Here is a 7,713-nt window from a genome sequence, read left to right as displayed (position 1 = left end):
CAAGAAAACATTGTTCTTTCCCCGGGCAGTGCTGCACAACTACATCTACATCTACATCTACATTTATACTCCGCAAGCCACCCAACGGTGTGTGGCGGAGGGCACTTTACGTGCCACTGTCATTATCTCCCTTTCCTGTTCCAGTCGCGTATGGTTCGCGGGAAGAACGACTGTCTGAAAGCCTCTGTGCGCGCTCTAATCTCTCTAATTTTACATTCGTGATCTCCTCGGGAGGTATAAGTAGGGGGAAGCAATATATTCGATACCTCATCCAGAAACGCACCCTCTCGAAACCTGGCGAGCAAGCTACACCGCGATGCAGAGCGCCTCTCTTGCAGAGTCTGCCACTTGAGTTTGTTAAACATCTCCGTAACGCTATCACGGTTACCAAATAACCCTGTGACGAAACGCGCCGCTCTTCTTTGGATCTTCTCTATCTCCTCCGTCAACCCGATCTGGTACGGATCCCACACTGATAAGCAATACTCAAGTATAGGTCGAACGAGTGTTTTGTAAGCCACCTCCTTTGTTGATGGACTACATTTTCTAAGGACTCTCCCAATGAATCTCAACTTGGTACCCGCCTTACCAACAATTAATTTTATATGATCATTCCACTTCAAATCGTTCCGCACGCATACTCCCAGATATTTTACAGAAGTAACTGCTACCAGTGTTTGTTCCGCTATCATATAATCATACAATAAAGGATCCTTCTTTCTATATATTCGCAATACATCACATTTGTCTATGTTAAGGGTCAGTTGCCACTCCCTGCACCAAGTGCCTATCCGCTGCAGATCTTCCTGCATTTCGCTACAATTTTCTAATGCTGCAACTTCTCTGTATACTACAGCATCATCCGCGAAAAGCCGCATGGAACTTCCGACACTATCTACTAGGTCATTTATATATATTGTGAAAAGCAATGGTCCCATAACACTCCCCTGTGGCACGCCAGAGGTTACTTTAATGTCTGTAGACGTCTCTCCGTTGATAACAACATGCTGTGTTCTGTTTGCTAAAAACTCTTCAATCCAGCCACACAGCTGGTCTGATATTCCGTAGGCTCTTACTTTGTTTATCAGGCGACAGTGCGGAACTGTATCGAACGCCTTCCGGAAGTCAAGAAAAATAGCATCTACCTGGGAGCCTGTATCTAATATTTTCTGGGTCTCATGAACAAATAAAGCGAGTTGGGTTTCACACGATCGCTGTTTCCGGAATCCATGTTGATTCCTACATAGTAGATTCTGAGTTTCCAAAAACGACATGATACTCGAGCAAAAAACATGTTCTAAAATTCTACAACAGATCGACGTCAGAGATATAGGTCTATAGTTTTGCGCATCTGCTCGACGACCCTTCTTGAAGACTGGGACTACCTGTGCTCTTTTCCAATCATTTGGAACCTTCTGTTCCTCTAGAGACTTGCGGTACACGGCTGTTAGAAGGGGGGCAAGTTCTTTCGCGTACTCTGTGTAGAATCGAATTGGTATCCCGTCAGGTCCAGTGGACTTTCCTCTGTTGAGTGATTCCAGTTGCTTTTCTATTCCTTGGACACTTATTTCGATGTTAGCCATTTTTTCGTTTGTGCGAGGATTTAGAGAAGGAACTGCAGTGCGGTCTTCCTCTGTGAAACAGCTTTGGAAAAAGGTGTTTAGTATTTCAGCTTTACGCGTGTCATCCTCTGTTTCAACGCCGTCATCATCCCGGAGTGTCTGGATATGCTGTTTCGAGCCACTTACTGATTTAACGTAAGACCAGAACTTCCTAGGATTTTCTGTCAAGTCGGTACATAGAATTTTACTTTCGAATTCACTGAACGCTTCACGCATAGCCCTCCTTACGCTAACTTTGACATCGTTTAGCTTCTGTTTGTCTGAGAGGTTTTGGCTGCGTTTAAACTTGGAGTGAAGCTCTCTTTGCTTTCGCAGTAGTTTCCTAACTTTGTTGTTGTTCCACGGTGGGTTTTTCCCGTCCCTCACAGTTTTACTCGGCACGTACCTGTCTAAAACGCATTTTACGATTGCCTTGAACTTTTTCCATGAACACTCAACATTGTCAGTGTCGGAACAGAAATTTTCGTTCTGATCTGTTAGGTAGTCTGACATCTGCCTTCTATTGCTCTTGCTAACAGATAAACCTTCCTCCCTTTTTTTATATTCCTATTAACTTCCATATTCAGGGATGCTGCAACGGCCTTATGATCACTGATTCCCTGTTCTGCATATACAGAGTCGAAAAGTTCGGGTCTGTTTGTTATCAGCAGGTCCAAGATGTTATCTCCACGAGTCGGTTCTCTGTTTAATTGCTCGAGGTAATTTTCGGATAGTGCACTCAGTATAATGTCGCTCGATGCTCTGTCCCTACCACCCGTCCTAAACATCTGAGTGTCCCAGTCTATATCTGGTAAATTGAAATCTCCACCTAAGACTATAACATGCTGAGAAAATTTATGTGAAATGTATTCCAAATTTTCTCTCAGTTGTTCTGCCACTAATGCTGCTGAATCGGGAGGTCGGTAAAAGGAGCCAATTATTAACCTAGCTCGGTTGTTGAGTGTAACCTCCACCCATAATAATTCACAGGAACTATCCACTTCTACTTCACTACAGGATAAACTACTACTAACAGCGACGAACACTCCACCACCGGTTGCATGCAATCTATCCTTTCTAAACACCGTCTGTGCCTTTGTAAAAATTTCGGCAGAATTTATCTCTGGCTTCAGCCAGCTTTCTGTACCTATAACGATTTCAGCTTCGGTGCTTTCTATCAGTGCTTGAAGTTCCTGTACTTTACCAACGCAGCTTCGACAGTTTACAATTACAATACCGATTACTGCTTGGTCCCCGCATGTCCTGACTTTGCCCCGCACCCGTTGAGGCTGTTGCCCTTTCTGCACTTGCCCGAGGCCATCTAACCTAAAAAACCGCCCAACCCACGCCACACAACCCCTGCTACCCGTGTAGCCGCTTGTTGCGTGTAGTGGACTCCTGACCTATCCAGCGGAACCCGAAACCCCACCACCCTATGGCGCAAGTCGAGGAATCTGCAGCCCACACGGTCGCAGAACCGTCTCAGCCTCTGATTCAGACCCTCCACTCGGCTCTGTACCAAAGGTCCGCAGTCAGTCCTGTCGACGATGCTGCAGATGGTGAGCTCTGCTTTCATCCCGCTAGCGAGACTGGCAGTCTTCACCAAATCAGATAGCCGCCGGAAGCCAGAGAGGATTTCCTTCGATCCATAGCGACACACATCATTGGTGCCGACATGAGCGACCACCTGCAGATGGGTGCACCCTGTACCCTTCATGGCATCCGGAAGGACCCTTTCCACATCTGGAATGACTCCCCCCGGTATGCACACGGAGTGCACTTTGGTTTTCTTCCCCTCCCTTGCTGCCATATCCCTAAGGGGCCCCATTACGCGCCTGACGTTGGAGCTCCCAACTACCAGTAAGCCCACCCTCTGCGACTGCCCGGATCTTGCAGACTGAGGGGCAACCTCTGGAACAGGACAAGCAGCCATGTCAGGCCGAAGATCAGTATCAGCCTGAGACAGAGCCTGAAACCGGTTCGTCAGACAAACTGGAGAGGCCTTCCGTTCAGCCCTCCGGAATGTCTTTCGCCCCCTGCCACACCTTGAGACGACCTCCCACTCTACCACAGGTGAGGGATCAGCCTCAATGTGGGCAGTCGTAGTCCGATGGGGGGATGCGTGGGACGAGCTGGCCGTCCCCGACAAACCCCCATCCGGACCCCCACAGTGATGCCCATTGGCAACACCCTCAAGCTGTGTGACCGAAGCCAACACTGCCTGAAGCTGGGAGCGAAGGGATGCCAACTCAGCCTGCATCCGAACACAGCAGTTGCAGTCCCTATCCATGCTAAAAACTGCTGTGCAAAGAACGTCTGAACTAATCTACAGAGAGCGCAAACAAAACGACACAAAATTGAAACGGTTATTAAAATACAAGATTGCCTAGTAAATGCAGTAATGCTGCCACTTGTGCACTGCTGACACACTGCTCGGCGGCGGAAGGAGACTACGCGATTTAACACTATTCGAGTACTAAAACGCGATGCTACAACTCTCAAATACTATAATACGCCCGAAATTTATGAATTAAACAATGCAAGTACCAAAAACACGCAAAGAAATTAAGAATTAAACTATGTAACAAATGAGTGAGCTAGGAGTATACGACTTGCTGCTGCAGCTGCTTATCCAACGGCGGCAGAGAGCACACTGACTGACCAACCGACACTGGCCGTTCAAAACAAAAACAGATGACAGACGACTACGCGAATTTACACTATTCAGGTACTAAAACGCGATGCTACAACTCTCAAATACTATAATACGCCCGAAATTTATGAATTAAACAATGCAAGTACCAAAAACACGCAAAGAAATTAAGAATTAAACTATGTAACAAATGAGTGAGCTAGGAGTATACGACTTGCTGCTGCAGCTGCTTAGTCAACGGCGGCAGGGAGCACACATACGTTTAAAACCGAGAGATGAAATTTCACGAAATGAAGTTTCCTGAATATAAAGTGTGATTGGTGTCGCATTATTTAAGTATGCAGTCTCCTAGTACAACTGTCGCGGAGTTCTTAAGGCGAAACTGGGTTAAATCACTTTTCCGTTGCTTCCTTGAATTAATAATGCCTGAGTTAAGTCTTGTCTCCGAGTACCAACTAGAAAATAGCTGCCTTTACGAGGAGCACTTGTTTTATTTTCTTGAGTAATGTCCAATAATCGCCTTAACTGATCTAAATACGCTATCTCGGAACTCAACGTGAAAGGGCGCCCTTGTGATCGAACCCCAGTCAGCTGGAATGCGGTACCGCTCCGGCATCTTAGAACCGCGACTGTTGCTCATTTATCTGAGAATGCTGCTGTTTCTGCCGTACCGTAATTGCTTGCCTCGACACCAGCTTTATGTAACAGAGAGTGAAAATAGCCGGCCGATGTGGCCGAGCGGTTCTAGGCGTTTCAGTCCGGAACCGCGCGACCGCTACGGTCGCAGGTTCGAATACTGCCTCGGGCATGGATGTGTGTGATGTCCTTAGGTTAGTTAGGTTTAAGTAGTTCTAAGTTCTAGGGAACTGATGACCTCAGATGTTAAGTCCCATAGTGCTCAGAACCATTTTAACCATTTTTAGAGTGATAATACGCCTCCTACTTTCTGTCAAATACAGCAGCGACAAAGCCTGTTGCGAGGTTTGGGCTCTAGTTCTCCCACGTGGCGAGGTGGTTTGTATGAGTAATAGTAGAAGCTGCTCCTTACATCTACTGCACGGCAGAGGGCGAAACTAATTATGTGTGATTATTTTACGTAGCTCACTGCCCAAGTTAATTTGAAAAAAAAAACAGTAGTGTGGGATTTGCACACTCAGGTATCTCTGCTTTGCGTGCACCGACTCATGGGTCGTCAAGTGTAATTGGTCACAGTAAATAGCTGTGGTGAGTTCACGTAGCGTCATTTAGCTAACCTGGTTCTATCAAAGAGCACAACGGAGCTGCCGAACACTGCGTCTGAGAAAATGCCTACATTACCTATATATCGTATTACCACTGCTTAATATAGTGCTAGGTGTTTGGAAGATTAAACAATGGATATTAGCGAACAGTTCGATGAGAGAGGATTTTACACTGCGTCCTTCTTTTCAGCAGAGATTCACGAGCACTATTCCATGTATTTTTTGTTCAAAATGTTGTCGCCGAGTCAAACACTACATATTTTTTTGTTCCATATCCGACTTACTCTTATCTTTTAAGATTGTAAGTGCGATCTGCGTATTATGTTAGGGAAGTAAATTATCTTACGTGTAGTTAATTAAACGCACTCTTCATATGGAATGACGCTGCACTTGACTCCAGCAAGCAAAAAGATACAGTTTAGTTCCATGTATTACGCTATACCATGTAATTCAACGGAGGCATTACTAAGTACCAGCGTCAAAGACATGGAAAATTAGGACGATAAATACTGAGAAATTATTTGGATCCAAAATTCAAGACGATGTATGGCTGCGCGAAGGCACAGAAAAATTGTGTGCGCTAAAAGAACGGTTCACTTCAGTTGCACAGAAAAGACGTGTGGAATTTTAAGGTAATATGGCACGAAACGACGAGTCTCTCTTGACCAACAAAATCTACCACATCGGAACCCGCCAATCCAAAGTATGCTGGCTGTTAGACACTCAAAGTGACATCATAGAAATATGTATTGACCCACTGATAGCTACACAGAATACGTATAAGAAGAACATTAATACGCATAACTTGGTATCCAAAAAACCAGCACCAAGGAATTTGAAACCTAAAAAAGGCATCGACGCAAGAACGAAGACAGGCCCATAGTGAAATGATTAGGAAGTTTTGGGGAGCTAAGAAGAACAAGAAAGCCAGGGCTGAGTAGTAATGGTTCCACGTACTCCTCAGGGAGTGAAACGATAAACGATATACACTCCTGGAAATTGAAATAAGAACACCGTGAATTCATTGTCCCAGGAAGGGGAAACTTTATTGACACATTCCTAGGGTCAGATACATCACATGATCACACTGACAGAACCACAGGCACATAGACACAGGCAACAGAGCATGCACAATGTCGGCACTAGTACAGCGTATATCCACCTTTCGCAGCAATGCAGGCTGCTATTCTCCCATGGAGACGATCGTAGAGATGCTGGATGTAGTCCTGTGGAACGGCTTGCCATGCCATTTCCACCTGGCGCCTCAGTTGGACCAGCGTTCGTGCTGGACGTGCAGACCGCGTGAGACGACGCTTCGTCCAGTCCCAAACATACTCAATGGGGGACAGATCCGGAGATATTGCTGGCCAGGGTAGTTGACTTACACCTTCTAGAGCACGTTGGGTGGCACGGGATACATGCGGACGTGCATTGTCCTGTTGGAACAGCAAGTTCCCTTGCCGGTCTAGGAATGGTAGAACGATGGGTTCGATGACGGTTTGGATGTACCGTGCACTATTCAGTGTCCCCTCGACGATCACCAGTGATGTACGGCCAGTGTAGGAGATCGCTCCCCACACCATGATGCCGGGTGTTGGCCCTGTGTGCCTCGGTCGTATGCAGTCCTGATTGTGGCGCTCACCTGCACGGCGCCAAACACGCATACGACCATCATTGGCACCAAGGCAGAAGCGACTCTCATCGCTGAAGACGACACGTCTCCATTCGTCCCTCCATTCACGCCTGTCGCGACACCACTGGAGGCGGGCTGCACGATGTTGGGGCGTGAGCGGAAGACGGCCTAACGGTGTGCGGGACCGTAGCCCAGCTTCATGGAGACGGTTGCGAATGGTCCTCGCCGATACCCCAGGAGCAACAGTGTCCCTAATTTGCTGGGAAGTGGCGGTGCGGTCCCCTACGGCACTGCGTAGGATCCTACGGTCTTGGCGTGCATCCGTGCGTCGCTGCGGTCCGGTCCCAGGTCGACGGGCACGTGCACCTTCCGCCGACCACTGGCGACAACATCGATGTACTGTGGAGACCTCACGCCCCACGTGTTGAGCAATTCGGCGGTACGTCCACCCGGCCTCCCGCATGCCCACTATACGCCCTCGCTCAAAGTCCGTCAACTGCACATACGGTTCACGTCCACGCTGTCGCGGCATGCTACCAGTGTTAAAGACTGCAATGGAGCTCCGTATGCCACGGCAAACTGGCT

Source organism: Schistocerca cancellata, chromosome 3 (genome assembly GCF_023864275.1).
Source record: "Schistocerca cancellata isolate TAMUIC-IGC-003103 chromosome 3, iqSchCanc2.1, whole genome shotgun sequence".
Taxonomy (NCBI): domain Eukaryota; kingdom Metazoa; phylum Arthropoda; class Insecta; order Orthoptera; family Acrididae; genus Schistocerca; species Schistocerca cancellata.
This window is presented reverse-complemented; position numbering follows the sequence as displayed.